This window comes from Hypanus sabinus, chromosome 5, assembly GCF_030144855.1.
Source record: "Hypanus sabinus isolate sHypSab1 chromosome 5, sHypSab1.hap1, whole genome shotgun sequence".
NCBI lineage: Eukaryota > Metazoa > Chordata > Chondrichthyes > Myliobatiformes > Dasyatidae > Hypanus > Hypanus sabinus.
This window is the reverse complement of record NC_082710.1, coordinates 11,176,324-11,193,606: the sequence shown is the minus strand read 5'-3', so window position 1 is coordinate 11,193,606 and position 17,283 is coordinate 11,176,324. Positions and strand designations below refer to the sequence as shown.

Here is a 17,283-nt window from a genome sequence, read left to right as displayed (position 1 = left end):
GTGCAGTGAGTGGGGTGAAGGTCTAGAATGGTTGATCAGATTAACTGCCTGAGGGAGGAAACTTTTACAATGATGTGAAGTTTTTATTTTAATAGCCCATTACTGCTCTCCTGAAGTGCCTGCAATGACTTTTCCCGTCCACTTCAAAATCCCCCGGCAGAACTCGATATAACACACTATAGGGTTTTAGTATCGAACCGCGTTACATTTGCACAACATTCTGGGCTGCCTCGGTGAAGAGGACATTGTGCAAAACCTTGTAGGTTGTGTGATGGACTAAATTGCCCAGTTACAGCTGAATCCCATTAAAAGCTTGAGCTTGCCAAACAGCTCCGGCATCTGACCAACTATTTAATTAACATGACAATATTCCTTTCTTTAAGAATAAATGTTTTTAGAAGTTTTTAAAAGTTGTTAGCATGCCAAAGATGACTGCAAGAATTGGTATGGCATTATTAAACATGAGGGCGCATGTTATGCTGGGATCTACATTTTGATGTTGCCAGCCAGTTGTGTAGAGCCATCTGTACCGGACTTTGAGGTGAGTGGTCCTGGGTTCGAATCCAGCTGGCTCCGTGCACCCTTTCCATCTATGCTGGGTTGGGCATTGAGCTCGCAACTCGGCCTCGTAAAAACAGACAAATGCTAAAGAAATGGCACGGTTGCTGCCTGATGCTCCACAGTGAGCGGAGAGGAACAGCACAGCATTTTGCATACTGTGCAGGGGTGTGTGTGGGAAGGAGGAATGCAGGTCGTTTAGTTTTTGCTGTTATTGTTTGTTGTGTGTTGTGTTCTATGTTCTTCTGCAAGCATTGTGGACATGATATGTTTGCGCTGGAATGAGTGGAGACGCTTGCAGGCTGCCCCCAGCACACCCTAAGGTGTGTTAGCTGTTAGTGCAAATGATGCACTTCAATGTACAGTACCGTGCAAAAGTCTTAGGCACGTATATGTAGCTAGGGTGCCTAAGACGTTTGCACTGTATTTGTCAAGGTGGAATGGAGAGCAAGTCTGTAAATCTGGTAGCAGGAAAGGATGTTGGGAATGGTGAGGGTGGAGCACCATGGAAGGGGTGTGGGTCAGTTGGCAGAGAAAGAACGCCAGGGGCAGGGGGTGGCACAGGTGCAGACACACCCAGCCCTGAGACACCAGGCAAGGTCACTTGATTCCAAACAATTGGTTTAATGATCATTATAGAAAGTCACTCTGGTGCTTCCCACTCCCTCCCCTCTCCCTGCCCCTTCCCACTCTCAACCCACAATAGAGACTCATATCAGAATCAGGTTTATATCACTCACACATGTCATGAAGTTTGTTTTTTTTTGTGGCAGCAGTACAGTGCAATATTTGATATTATTACAGTAGAGTGCAAAAGTCTTAGGCACCCAAGCTATATAGATGTGCCTTAGACTTTTGCACAGTACTGTATGTTGTGAGCATATTTGACAAACTCGAATGTTGCACTCAAAGTGTACAGAGATTGCACAAGATACTGGGAATCCTAGGGCACCAGAAAATCCCGAGTTCTGCATGTTTTTATATGCTTACTTCAGTTAGCTGTGCGGACTGATATACTGACCAGTAATATACGCATATGTAGACCGACACGTTGGAACCAATAACAAATAAAAGGATGTCTTCTTCATATTAACACTTTCAACAGGGCCTTTCTATGGTATTTGAGAAGCGAGAATCACAGACATTGTAACCCAGCCACCTGCCGCCTTTATAATTTGACATGTGATGGGGCACCACTGTAGCAATGGTGGTTAGCACAACGCGACTACAGCTTGGGGATCTGTAACGAGTCTGTACGTTCTGCCCATGACCGTGTGCATTTCCTCCCACAGTCCAAAGATGTACCAGTTAGTAGGTTAATCGGTCATTGTAACTTGTCCCGTGATTAGGTTAGGATTAAATCAGGCGTTACGGGGTGACGCATCGTATTGGACCAGAAAGGGCTGTTCCATGCTGTATCTCTTGTTATTTGTTAGATACACCTGTTCAGGTGCATTCTCCACATACCGTATGAGGCCTTCAGCCAGGAGCAGATGTCATCAGGTGGTTCCCAACCTTCACAGAGTGTTTCGACCCTTAACTACAACACTCTCCAGTTGGTGGGCCGGCAGTGGTGGCCAAATCACTGCCCATCTGCTCCTGGCTTCCAGCTTCCCTTCTCTTGCAAATTAAATAAGTAAATACCCGGGTACTGTTAATTTATTAATTAATTTATGCATTAAATGATCAACTCATTTGTTCTGAAAACAAAGCTTGAAATCGGTTTAAGATCAGAGGCGAGAAGGACACAGAGTTTGATGTGTATTCAAGATTGACAATTGGCCCATTAACAATATTTAAAAGTCATCGAGGGGAGGTTAAGAGGACGATGATCCAAACGTGGTCAGGTGAGCCCAGCAAGCTGGGTTACACGGTCAGTATGGACTAGTTGGGCCGAAGGGCCTTTTCCATGCTGTATGACCCTAAATCTGAAAATGGCGGTCGATGTTAATGTTGATGAGGTTACTGTCCAGTTGACAAAGCCAGGTGAGGGGGAAGGTGGGTGAGTGAGGGAAGGGGCATTACCCTCAGGTTGCAGGAGCAACACCTCATATTCCTAGGCAATACACAGAAAATGCTGGTAGAACTCAGCAGTTCGGGCAGCATGGATGGAAATGAATAAACAGTCAATGTTTTGGGCAGAGACTCTTCTTCAGGACCTCCTTCATATTCCTGACGGCATGAACATCAATTTCTCCTTCTCCCAGTAATTTCTCTCCCTCTCCCTTCCCTACGCTAGTTTCTTACCTCTGCTTCTCCTCCTCCCCCAGTGCCCCCCTCCTTCCCTTTCTCCCATGGTCCTCTCTCCTCATATCAGAGTCCTTTACCTTTCTCACCTGTCGCTTCACGCCCGTCCCCTCACTTACCCACCTTCCCCCTCACCTGGCCTCGCCGATCTCAACCTGCCAGCCTGTACTCCTCCCCCTGTCTCCATCTTCTTACTCTGGCTTCTTCCCCCTTCCTTTCCGGGCCTGCTGATGGGTCTCGGCCCGAAACGTCGACTGCTTATTCACTTCCACAGATGCTGCCGGACCCGCTGAGTTTTGTGTGTGTTTCCTGCCGTTGATATTAAAGTAAAAGTTTTTCCCGATGACCACTGGGTGGCGCGTAGCCACCGTATAAAGCTCTCACAAGCGCCCATTCACTCGAATAAGGGAATTACTGTACTGGATCCCCTCACGCTCCACGCCAACTCTCCATATTACTGAAACTGGCCAGATTGACTGATCGTTATTTCAGTATTCTAGAGTAGCTTGTGAAGAAAAACAGACTGTTTGGACATAAAACCCGCGCAAACGCACATCATATATTTTGCACGTGCGTACGGGCTATTCGCAACAAGCTTCAGTAAAAGTAGCGCTGGAGATGTCGAGTTTTGCTAATGTGTCAAAACGGGCGATACTTTTCTGCTAACTCTAGAACCGGGATTTCAAGTTCTTCGTTATTAGATAGCCAAATTAGATTTAAAAAAAAAATGACTTCCCTTCACCACCACCCGGACAATGTCAAAAACTTAATTGCTCACGCTTAATGAATCTCAGTATAGACGCGGATCTGATTTATTTTTGAGTATTATCAAGGAACACCACGTAATAATCCTGGGAAATTTTAATGCCCAGAATTTTTGTCACTATGATAATTGCAAGGTCTCTTTTTCATATAAATATTAACATTCCCTGTCTAAAACAGGTCAAACAACATATATTTAAATTCTGTTACATCTGCAGATTTGAGCAAGGGTTTTTTTTTGCAAAGAATTCGCTAACGAAATCCACATGAATCAAACACGCGGCCAGTCACAAATACCATATCTTTCCTACAGATGCCTCAGCTCTTGTTAAACTGGAATGTCCCCTCTCGATCTCTTAAAATTAACTTTGAACGCAAATCGGGTTCTGAGACCCAACGTTAATAGACAGCTGTACCCATGAACGCCGGGCTAGGTACTCCGCGCCCCAGCGGAACACTTAGTATTTCCTCACGGAATGGGAGCTGCTCGGCCCATCGAATCCATGCCGGATCTCAGAGCAGAACTATCAATTCCACTTCTCCACTTGTAGACCGCTGTCTCTCTATCTCAATCATCACCTCCCCATCTACCAGCATCAAGCTACCAACAATTCGCGCTCAACATCACTTTCAAGTCACCATTCAGCTGAGGATGAGAACGTCGGCTGCCTGATGCCGACCATGAACCACTTTTGAAAAAAAAAGTCATTTCATTCTCTTTCAAAATCTTAAATACTTTTCCTGAGTTGTTTTGGCGAGGCAGTACCCCGCTCGAACTGTCTCAATGCATTGATCAGTCAAGAATCGGATGCTGTCACACACAAACACACACACACACACACACACACACACACACACACACACACACACACACACACACACACACACACACACACACACACACACACACACACACACACACACACACACACACACACACCAGCACCCTTGCCGGGCTTCCCGCTGAACTTTCCGCGTTGCCCCGTTCCCCAGCAGAGTTCATTCAGATCTGCACTGAACTCACCTTCTTGGGATCTGTGTCCGTCTGTTGCTCCGGGTGCTGGTGTTTTGGGTTCACAGAGGAAGACGAAGAAGACACATTTCCCACCAAGAGGAAATAGCCACGACGTCATAAATAGCTTCGCGCGTCGGCCAGAACAAGGAATAAAGTCAACTATCGTACCAAGTTGAGAAAGTGCGAGAGACCGGCGGGAAACGAGCGGCGATATCTGATATTAATTCAAAGTCATTTGCAAAAGCAAGCAACTGAAAAAGCGGCTTTGATTTTACAGTAAGAAGGGATGGTCCAGTTTAAGAAAGGAATGGTTTAGGAGAGAGACGCGTCGCGCGAACACAGGGGCATTTTATGAGTTCAAATGCGGTTTTGAAGTGTTTTTCCTCCCTCCGCCTGTTTATTCAGTGTTGGTTCCATGCCCCTGACAACGGGTGTGGCGTTGTGTAGGTTCGGTGCCCTTCGGAGTGTGTGGGCTGTCAGTAATGCTCCTTTTTGGACAGAGAACTAACTGGGGTCTAATGTTTAACGGAATGGCCGTTCATGTTTCTCTCTCTCTCTCACTCACACACACACACCACACACACACACTCAGACACAGACACACACACTCACACACACACACACTCAGACACAGACACACACACACACACACACACACACACACACACACACACACACTCATACAAATAGCGCAGACCATGTATCAGAAGTCAGCGCCACTAAGAAGTGAGGTTTAAGGTTCAGTCAGTCCTGCCCAAAGGAAATCGCTTCATATTTTGAGCACAGTGCATCCTTTGACACTCCTTACAAACGGACTTTTCATTACTTTTATCGTTTTCTCCCACTGAGAAGCACCATCTCAAACATGTTCCGACCGCAGTAATACCCCTCCCTTTGCAACGCATAGCTTCCTCCAGAAAATAAAACGAAAGAAAAAGAAACTCCCGTGAACTGTTGTTTTCCCAAATGGCAAGGATTTATGCCGAGCGGTGCTGAACAGGGTGAACATACAGCACAGTTCGGGCTTTTCGGCTCACGACCCTTTAACCTACTCTAAATTCATCTACCTCTTCCCTCCTGCACAGACCCTGATTTTCCTACATTTATTTCATGCGCCTATCTCCGAGTGTGACTAGCTCGCCACCGATCACCCCCCCGTTTACGGCGGTGGGGCTTCTCTGAAACTTGCAGCGCAGCGTGGCTGCGGCAGGCGGCGCTGTTGCCTCAGAGCAAGGTGCACCAAGGCAGATTGCGCGGCGGGCAAAAGCAGAAGAGGACAGAGGAGTGTTGTAATTTGTCCTGAATCGGCGCAGACTGTCTCCAATTCATCTTCCAGGAAGATCTGACCCCAGCCGTCAAAGTATTTCGGAGCATTAGCGCGACATTGCAATGTGTAATTCTATGCCAAATACCAGGAGCTGGTAGAGCAGTGCCAGAGACAGGGGTGGTGGGGGCACGTGGTGAGCCGAAAGAGGTGAGATGTAGAAGATTTGCTGGCTGTGCATAAATTACTCTTTCCTTGGCATTACGGGGTCTGCAAGGAAAAGAACCATCAGGACGGCCACTGAGGCTGCTGAGCGAGTTTCCAGGTGGCGATGAATCCAGAGGCGTGACCGTGGACCAGCGCTGCTGGGACGCTAGCCAGGTCCTGATGGACCCCGGCTGGGTCGCCCGGGCGAGGGGGTCTGATGCTGAAAGATCGAAACACCCGATCACCCCGGGTGGCATTACTGATAATGTGCTCCAGCGAGGTTTCATATTGGGACCTTTGCAGCGGGAAATGTCACCCACTCTCCCGAAGAGTCTCTGCCTGAAGCGTCCAGTGTTTATTCCTCTCATTAGATGCCGAATTCCTCAGGCATTTTTGTGTGTATTGCTCTGTGATTTCCAGCACCTGCAGAATCTCTTGCGCTTGGAAAATGTTACCTGAAACCAATGCCGTTTACTGCTTTCTGTGAAAGCGCTTTGAATATTTCATACAGAGCGGCAAATAGTTTTATTTATTCAATGTTGCGTTCTGGTGCATTTCCCAGATGGGCTGGAGGCCGGTTGTTCCAAGTGATTCAGTGGTCGCTCCCGCCCAAAGTGATTAACTGAAATATACTAGACAACCTTGGCCGCGGTGGCTGCAGCTAATTTTATCCTCGCCGATGCACACCTCTTCTCACAACATCTAGTTTCTGCAGCGGAGACAGGAGGGCCCGGCCGGGCCAGCTCATTGTCACGGTGTCTCACCGGCGCCGGGCGCAGGGAGAGGCCGAATGCAACACAGGCGCGCCATTTCTAAGTCGGCATTCGCTCAGTGGCCACTTCTTGAGGTGCAGCTGTCCACCTGCTCGACGGTGCAAGTATCAACGAATGCTTCAAAGCGCGCAGGCATTCAGTCCTTGCTCAGACCCAACATCAGAATGGGGAAGGAATGTGATGTCAGTGACATTGGTGCCAGACGGGGTGGTTTGAGTATCTCAGAAAATGCACAACAGTCACAAGAAAACCTGCAGATGTTGGAAATCGAAGGGTGACACACACACACGCAAAATACTGGTCAGGCAGCATCAGTGGAAAAGAGTGAACAGTCAACATTTTGGGCCCAGACTTTTCATCAGGACTGGAAAGAGAGAGAAGTCGATTTAGGAAGGTGGGGGGAGGGGAGGAAGAAGTACGAGGTGGCAGGTCTTAGGTGAAACCGAGAGTGCTGGAGGGGTGAAGTAAAGAGCTGGGAAGTTGATTGGTGACAGAGATAAAGGGCTGGAGAAGGGGGAATGTGATAGGAGAGGAAAGGGGTAGGAGCACCAGAGGGAGGTGATGTACGGGTAGGGAGATAAGGTGAGAGATGGAAACAGGAATGGGGAATGGTGAGATATTATCAGAAGTTTGAGAAGCATGCCAACAGCTTGGGGGCTACCCAGATGGATAATGAGGTGTTGCACCTCCAACCTGAGGGTGGCCTCATTGTGACGATGGAGGAGGCCATGGATTGACATGGAATTGAAATGTGTGACCACCAGCGATCCCACTTTTTCAGGCTGATGGTGCGTAAGCACACCAGCACCGGCACCTAAGCAGTCTCCCAATCAATGTCGGTCTCAGCAATATACAAGAGGCCACTCCAGGACCACCGGATACAGTATATGACTCCAGCAAACTCACAGGTGAAGTGTCACCTCATCTGCAATGACTATGTGGGGCCCTGAATGGTCGTGAGGGAGTAGGTGTAGGGTTCGGTGTAGCACTTGTTCAGCTTCCAAGGATAAGTGCCTGGAAAGAGATCAGTGGGGAACGACGATGGACAAGGGAGTCACATAGGGAGTGATCCCTGGCGAGAGTGGAAAGTGAGGGGGAGGGAAAAATGTGCTTGGTGGTGGGAGATGGCAGAAGTTACAGAGAATCGTGTGCTGGATGCGGAGGCTGTTGGGGTGGTAGGTGAGGATGAGAGGAGTCCTTTCCCTGGTGAGGTGCCAGAAGGATGGGGTGAGGGCAGATGTGTGTAAGATGGAAGAGGTACGGGTGAAGCCAGTGTTGATGGTAGAAGCCCCTTCCTTTGAAGAAGGAGGACATCTCATTAGTTCTAGAATGAAAAGCCTCATCCTGAGAGCAAATGTGGTGGAGACGGAGAAACTCAGAGAAGGGGATGGCATTTTTGCAGTGACAGGGTGGGAAGAGGTATAGCGTAGGTAGCTGTGACAGTCAGTGGGCTTATAAAAGATATCTGTAGATAGACTGTCTCCAGAGATGGAGACTGAGAGATTGAGAAAGGGGAGGGGCGTGTCTGAATTGGGCCAAGTAAATTCGAGGGCAGGGTGGAAGTTGGAGGCAAAGTGGATGAAGTTGATGAGTTCAGCATGGGTGCAGGAAGCAGCACCAGTGCAGTCACCAATAGTAGTATAGGAGGTGTTGGAGAGCGATGGAACATAGACTGTTCCACGTAGCCAACAAAAAGACAAGCATAGCTGGGGTCCATACGAGGTGCCCATGGCTACAGCTTTGGTTTGGAGGAAGTGGGAGGAGCCGAAGGAAAAATTATTGAGGGTGAGGACCAGTTCTGCTAGACAGAGAAGAGTGGTGGTGGGGGCAACTGAAAGAAATAGAGAGCTTTAAGAGCTTCCTGATGGGGGATGGAGATGTATAGGGACTGGAAGTCCATGGTGGAAGTGAGACGAATGGGGCCAGGGAGCATTGAAAAGATCTGCTATTTATGCTGATGCTCACTGATCCTTTGCCTACTCACGGTCATCACTCCCAAGTCGATTAAATGAGGCGTGAATGTTTGATAGTTATAGATCAGCTCCCTGCCTGCAAACCGAGATATTTTAACTGTTCAATTGCCTTAAGTTTGCATTGGGAGAGCCAAGGAATGGCAGCACAGTTGTGGGAGGGTCCACAAGCCTCCTTGTGTCTGCTGTCAGTGTTAACCATGGGGGACAACAGTTAAATGACCAGTCTAGTATCTACAGTGAATAATCCAGAGACCAGAGTTCAAATCCTGGGGCAGTGGTACCAATTAAATCTATCACACACATACCAAACAATGGAGTAAACCAGCAGGTCATACAGCATCTACGGAGGGGAATAAATGGTGGATGTTTTGGGCTGAGACCCTTCATCAGGGCTGAAAAGGATGGGGAAAGAAGAAGATGGGGGAGAGGGGATGGAATACAAGCTGGCAGGTGAGGTGAAAGGTGGGTGGATGAATTGAGAAGTGGAAGGTGGCGAAGGTGAAGAACTGAAGAAGAAGGAATCTGATAGGAGAGGAGAGTGGACCATGGGAGAAAGGGAAGGAGAAGGGAAACCAGAGGGAGGTTGTGGGCAGGGGAAGTGAAGAGAAAGGATGAGAGTGGAACCAAAATGGGGAATGGAAAAAGAGAAAATGGGCAGGAGATGCTGTCTGGCCTGCTGAGTTCCTCCAGCATTTTGTGTGTGCGACTCCGGATCTCCAGCATCTGCAAAATCTCTTGTGTTTATGATTTGCCAGTACTCAGCCATTCCCAGTGAAGTAAATCCTGAATTGATGTCGAGCTGTCAGAGTTCCTGATAAATTGAGTGATGAACGGTGGCCAACCGTCCTGGCCTCCTGATCAGGATCCCCATTCACAGCCTGGAGCTTGGGAGGATAAGCAGTCGTGGATTTGTTTTACATAATTTGTTTTAATGTCATTGAAGATTTCCAAGTGGTTTAACATTCTTTTCCATTTAAAGCATCGAAAATATTTCAGTAACTGAAAATTAGAATCAAGTTTAAGGTCACTCACGTGTGCTGTGAAGTTTGTTATTTAGCAGCAGCAGTTCATTGCAATGCATAAAATACCATAAGTTACAATAATAAATATATATAAAAATTCAATTATATTAGTGCAAGATGTGAGGTGGCGTTCATGGGTTCAGAAATCTGATGGCAGAGGGAAGGGACTGTTCCTAAAACATTGAGTGCATGTCTTCAGCCTCACAGAGAATGCCTGACAGAGAAATTAAAAATCTTAAAATAGAGTTCCCAGCTTTAACAGGGGATAAGGTTCTGAGTGGTCCTGCCTTCTGTCAAAGTTCTGAGTATTGCAGAGGAAGAGCCCGAGCATTATAACGCTCAAGGCTTAAATAGTATCCAGGCCTGGCTACTCGATTTCTGGGAGTGGAATCGGCATCTGACCTAGTAGGTAAGAGTGGGAAGACAGGGTCTACAGCTGACCAGTTTGTTGAGGATCCTTAATCCTGGTGTTTTGCAGTCGAGAGGTTCTTTGGAACTTATGAATGAGGCTTAAGACCTGTAGCCTGCAGCCATTTGGTTTAAGAAGAACCAAGAACAGCGAAGAGAAAAAGATTAAAGATTTGAAATTTGTTTATCACATACACATGGAAACATACAGTGAAATGTGTCACTTGCGTTAACCAACACAACCAAGAGCGCGCTGGGGACAGCCCACAAGCATCGCCACACATTCCGGTGTCCACATAGCATGTCCAGCATGTTTGGCAGAACAACACTGAGTTATAAGCCAAGGAATCATGGTTATTATCTACAAACGCTAGCTCTGACTTTAACGATAACAACAGTTCAGTGATTAGCATTAGCCTATAAAATAGCCAGATTCAGGTGATAAGACACCTGCTGCAGAAAAACTGAGAAACTTCGAGTAATGTACAGCCTACAATTTCTGGAAAATTCTCTGAACAATTACATTTGTGTAGGTGATAATATCAAAAATACAAGCAAGCATAGGAAAGTGAAAATACAAGAAAAACAGCAATTTTGCACCTGAATCCAACACTTAACTAACACTAACTTAGCACAGCAAAGTTTCAGATTTACTTCACCGTGGACCGTCCAAAGCCTGGCTGTGAAAGGAGGAGAGTTGGGCAATGGACTAGTAATCCCATTCCATAAAAACCCAGAGCTACAGAAACAGCAACCAAAGCTCTAAAAACCTTATTCCTGGCAGAAGAAGATAGGCCACTTGAAAGACTGGCCCAGGACAGGGAACTCTGGCCAATGACCCTGTCGGGGTGATGGGCTGAAGGAAGTAAGTAAGTAGTTTCAAATTATTAAAAGCTGGGTTTCTGCCAGTGGTAATATATTTTAGCCAAAATCACATACCTTTGGGAATGTCTAAATCACGTCAACGAAACGACCATTGAAGGTTTTATAAAATACTAATTCATCCGCTTAGTCTAGCTTCTAAATGGTCCAATTATGCATTTTCATGATTAGACCAAATAGAGCAGGAATGTTGATGTTTTTAAACATCACACCGTTGATAAAATATCATTCACAATGAAAATAATTTGAAAAAACAGAAAAAAAGAAAATTAAACCAAATAACATAAGGCTAAATCAGATGCATTAAGTTAATATGAATTTCAGAAATAGAGATCCCATGAAGCCTGAAGAAGCTCACTCAATGTTTAGGAATAGTATCTTCCCCTTCCCCTTCCCAGATCCCGGAACACTCCATGTTTTCCTGAGCACTTCTTCATTATTTCAGCTCTCCTTTTGACTACTTATTCAATTTTTATATGTCCTCTGAGTGTACAATATTGTGTAAAAGTCTATCCCTGCAAATGTAAGTGCTACACCTGTCCCTACATCTCCTCTCTTACCACCATTCAGGGCCCCAAACAGTCCTTCCAGGTGAGGCAACACTTCACCTGTGAATCTGTTTGGGTAATCTATTGCATCTGGTGCTTCCGGTGCGGCCTCCTCTACATCGGCGAGACCCAATGCAGATTGGGGGACCGCTTCATCGAGCAGCTCCGCTCCGTCCGCCACAACAGACAGGATCTCCCGGTTGCCTCCCACTTCAACTCTGCTTCACATTCCCTTTCGGATACATCCATACTTGGCCTTCTCTACTGCCATGATGAGGCCAAACTCAGGTTGGAGGATGTGTCTGGGTATATGTTGGTATGATCATTGAATTCTCCAGCTTCCAGTAATTCCCCCCCCTTCCCCCATCCCACTTTCACTCTGCCTCCTCTTCCAGCTGCTTATCACCTCTCTCATGATTCTGCTTTCTTCTACTACACAGTGCTTTCCCCTTACATTCCTTCTTCACCTTTCCTGCCTATCCCCTCCCCCACCCCTCGATCTTACCTCTAATTGGTTTTTCACCTGGCACATTCCACCCTCCCCCCACCTTCTTCAGTCCTGACAAAGGGTCTCGGCCCAAAACATTGACTGATCGTTTCCATGGATGCTGCCCAACCTGCTGAGTTCCTCCAGCGTGTTGTATGTGTTGATTTGACCCCAGCATCTGCAGTGTATCTTGTGTTTATATATAGCTTGGGTGCCTAAGACCTTTACACAGTGCTGTATTTGTCAACGTGGAGTGGAGAGTGAGTTTGTAAAACTGGCGGGAATAAAGCATGTTGGGAATGGTGAGAGTGATGTGCTTCGGGAGGGATATGGGACAGATGGCAGAGAAGGAGTGCCAGGGGCAGGGGGTGGTGTGGGTACAGACACATTCAGCCCTGAGACACCAGACAAGGTCAGTTGATTCTAAACAATTGGTTTATTGATCATTACAGAATGTCTCTCTGGTGCTTCCTGCTCCCTTCCCCTTTCCCTTTCCTTTTTCCCAAATATGATTCCCTTCTCCCTGCTCCTTTCCTACTTTCAGTCCACAATAGAGACCCATATCAGGATCAAGGTTTATCATCACTCACATATGTCATAGAATTTGTTTTTTCTTGCTGTAGTACAGTGTATTGCATAAGATTACTACAGTACTGTGCAAAAATCTTAGGCATCCGAGCTATATGTAAGTGCCTAAGTCTTTTGCACAGTTCTTTATGTTTGTGGTCTTCTGCTGTTGTAGCCTCTCCACCTCAAAGTTCGACGTGTTTCCAATCAGAGATGGCTCTCCCACAAATTGCTGTTGTAACGTGTGGTTATTTGTGTTGATCAGCAGTTCCTGAGATACTCAAACCAACCCATCTGGCACCAACAAATATTTCACAATCAATGTCACTTAGATTGTATTTGTTATGCATTCTGATGTTCAGTCTGAGCAACAATTGAACTTCTTACCAGATCTGCATGGTTTTATGCATTGAGTTGTTGCCACATGATTGGCTGATTAGATATTTCCATTAACAAGCAGATGTACTGGTGTACCTAATAAAGCGGCCTCTATGTGTATATTTTTAATTGTAATTTACAGCATACTTCTTATATGTTGTGAAATTTGTTGTTTTATGGTAGCAGTACACGACAATTAGTGCAGTACTTCATGTTGTAATGATTCCACTATACTGGTGCCACAAAACAACAAATTTCATGACCTATCTCTGTGGTAATAAATCTGATTCTGTTGTTCCTTTTCCGTGTCTTGTGGTGCATCACGTAGCAGCCTTTACCATTTCTTCAGCATTTTTATCTGTCTTTTATGGGGCGAAGTTGTTAGCTTGATGTTCAACCCAGCACAGATGGAAAGAATGGAAGCAGCGAGCCAGATTTTGACTCACCTTGAAGTCCGGTGCAGATGCTACGACATCACTGGCCGGAAATCTCATTCTAGTGGGAATTAAAGTGTTTCTTTTACTTTCTCTGAGTCAGGGACATGATGTTGCTCAAATGATGCAGAATGAAACAAATGTATGGAGAGGGGTTGATGAGAATTAAAATAACAACTTAATTTATATCTATTGCAAGTCTGCATTTTTTCTCTAGTGCATTGTATACAACGTTGAATACATTTACTTTCGTATTATTGGGAAATGGGCTGACAGAGGAAGTGGTGGATCTGGGTTCGATTTCAATATTAACAGTAAAAGAAGTGTGGATAAGGACATGGCTGGGAAGGCTTTGGTTTAGATTCAGGTCAATGGGACTAGGTAGAATAACAGTTCAGGACAGATTAGATGGGCCAAAGGGCCTGTTTCGGTGCTGTTGTGCTCAATGACTATGACTTAGCTCAAACTGGATTTGGCAAAAATGTCTGAGTCTGATATAAATATTATGTTAGATAGCTTTAAAGCACAAACTCTAAAAAATATGTACCATAAAAGATAATAATTTGTTTTTGCCTTCAGTCATAGTTTCTCAGGTCAGAATTCCATTAACGTTTAGAAAATCATTATTGCTGTAAACATGATCACATATTTTTGGAATAACTTGTATTTCTATACAGCTTTGATTAAATTTCATGTATTTATGATGTTATCAAATTTGCTTACAATATCGAAGATGGCTATTCAGCCCATCAGATCTATGAGGACCTTGGTGCAATCCCATCAATCTCTTTCCTTCATGTATTTTCCTGTAACCTAACTTCCTTCACACAAAAATGATAATGAGCATCCCAAAGAACTTTACAAGCCTTGCCAGCAAAATGTCATCTAATTTATGAAGAGGAACCATTGCAGTTTTATCAGACCTTAAGACATAGGAGCAGAATTAGGCCATTAGGCGAGTTTGCTCTCCATTTCATCATGGCTGATCTATTTCCCTCTCAGCCCCACTCTCCCATTTTCTCCCCATATCCCTTCGTGACCTGATGAATCAAGGATCTATCTTTCTTAGATAAGGGCCCAAAACTACTCACAATACTCCAAGTGTGGCCTGTCCAATTGCTTATAAAGCCTCAGCATTACATGCTTGTCTTTATATTCTGCTCCTCTTGAAATGAATGTGAACATTGCATTTGCCTTCCTCACCACAGACTCAGCCTGCAAGTTAACCTTCACCTATCTTTGTATTGTCTGCAATATAGGAAAATATATCAACACAATGGTTCTCAAAGCAGCACAAGGATTCAAAGATAACAATTTGTTCAGGATACTGTTTAAGGGTTAAATATTGGTTAGGGCATTGAGATCACTCTCTGCCTCATCTTCAATTTATGTCATAAATGTCCAGAAATTCATACTGATCACTAGAGGATCAATGGATCCAGATTCCATAATCAGAATAAGATATGCAGTTAACACTAGCACCAATTTCTAGCAAGAATCTCTTACATTCACGAGAGGGAAGACGTGCCTTGTTTTTATATTGCAAAATAATGTCCTCTGCCAGTACAGCATTAACTTAGCACTCGACTGAGGAGTCAGCCTGGATTATATAATTCCAATTCCAGACTGAAGTTTCTTCATACAAAGCTTTGATTCTGGAGATCAAGAGATGGGTTCGAGAGGGAAAAGGAGAGGGTGAGGGGCAGAGGGAGGGAGAGAGAGAGTTAGAGAACAGGGGTATAGAGAGGGGGAATGAGAGCGAGGGAGAGTAAGGAGAGAGCTGTCACTGAGCTATGAGCTACACACTAAAATCCTTTAATATCGAAATATTTAACAGCTGATATTGTTGAGGAGCGTTTCTGAAGCCTTTGCCTTTCATGCGTGGACTTGGTTTGGATACATCAGCAAAATTAAAATGTCACATTGATAAACACTAACTTAATTCTACAAAGCACATCTCATTTCCAGGATTGTGATCTTAGGATTGCTACCTGTACCACGTGCTAGTGAGGCTAGAACTAGGAGATTTATACAGTTTAATACATGGCTAAGGAGTTGGTGTAGGAGGGAGGGCACAAGATTTTTGGATCAATTGGCTCTCTTCCAGGGAAGGTGGGACCTGTACAGAAGGGGGGGGGGAGCGGTTGCACCTGAACTGGAGGGGGACTGATAGCCTAGCAGGAAGGTTTGTTAATGCTACCCGGTTGGGTTTAAACTAGAGTTGCAGGGGGATGGGAACCAGAATGCCAGAACAGAAGAGAGGTTGTGAAAGCAGATGTTGGTAAAACGTTAGGAATCAAAAAGTTGAGCATGGTGTGACTAGTGTCTTGAGCTGCATGTATTTCAATGTGAGAAATATCGTAGGAAAAGAGATTATTGTGCTGAAGCTGAGGCAGCTGGTTTACAAACAGAGGCAGTGTGTAGGGAGGACAGGCTGTTGACAGGACAAAATGGCAGTCAACAGGATGAGTTGAAATGTAAAAGGTGGACAAAATTGAAAAGAGTAAATACAGGACTGAAGGAGTCATATTTGCATGTGCACAGTATATGGAATAAGACAGATGAACTTGCAGCAAAGTTGCAGATTGACTGGTATGATGTTGTAGGTATCACTAAATCATGGCTGAAAGATTATAGCTGGGAGCTTAATGTCCAAGGATACATATTGTATTGAAAGGACAGGAAGGCAGAAGAGTGACATTGGTCTGTTGGCAAAAAATGAAATCAAATAATTAGAAAGAGGTGACATTGAGTCAGAAGGTGTTGAATCATTTAAGATAGAGCTAAGAAACTGCAGAGGTAAAAAGGACCCTGTGTGAGTTGTATGCAGACCCCTAAACAGTAGTAAGGATATGGTCTGCAAATCACAGTGGCAGATAGAAAATGCGTGCCAAAAGGGCAATGTTACAATAGTCATGGGGAATTTCAATATGCAGGTAGATTGGGAAAATCAGGTTGCTGCTGGATTCCAGGAGGGAGAATTTTTAGAGTGCCTGCACAATGTTTTTCTCGAGCAGCTCATGGTTGAGCTCACTAGGGGATCAGTTACTCTGGACTGGGTGTTGTGCAATGAACCAGAATTGATTAGAAAGCTTGAGGTAAAAGGATCCTTAGGGGTAAGTGATCATAAATTCATCCTGAAGTGTGAGAAGGAGAATCTAAAGTCAAATCTTTCAGTATTGCAGTGGAGTAAAGGAAATTACAGAGGCATGAGAAAAGAGTTGGCCAGAATTGATTGGAAATGAATCCAACAGGGATGATGGCAGAACAGCAATGGCTGGGATTTCTGGAAGCAAATCAGAAGGAACAGGATACATGCATCCCAAAGAGGAAGAAGTTTTCTGAAAAAACAATGACACAACCCTGGCTAACAAGAGAAGTCAAAGCCAGCATAAAAGCCGGAGACAGGATATATAATAGTGCAAAATTAGTGGAAATTTAGAGGATTGGGTAGCTTTTAAAATTCAACAGAAGGGCCAATAATATGAAAGAGGATGTCAAACGTTTCTTCAGATGCATAAAGTGTAAAAGGAGGCAGAGAGTAGATATCGGACCACTGGAAAACAAAGTTGGCGAGGTAGTAATGGGGGAGAATGAAATAGCGGATGAACTGAATAACTATTTTGCATCAGCCCGCACTATGGAAAACATTAGCAGTATGTTGGAAGTTCCAGGTGTCGGGTTATGAGATGTGTGAAGTTACCATTACTAAAGAGAAGGTTCTTGGTTGGGCAACTGAAAGGTCTGAAGGTAGGTCA

The 17,283-nt window shown here is 45.1% G+C and overlaps 1 protein-coding gene across 1 annotated transcript in view; it reads right to left on the bottom strand.

Moving 5' to 3' along the window:
• Positions 1-4,714, bottom strand: part of LOC132393646 (hyaluronan and proteoglycan link protein 1-like) — a 110,401-nt gene extending 105,687 nt beyond the window's left edge. The window contains exon 1 of the mRNA XM_059969058.1: positions 4,592-4,714. The gene's annotated coding sequence lies outside the window, so the exon portion shown is untranslated. The remainder of the gene's footprint in view (positions 1-4,591) is intronic.
• Positions 4,715-17,283: the final 12,569 nt, after the last annotated feature.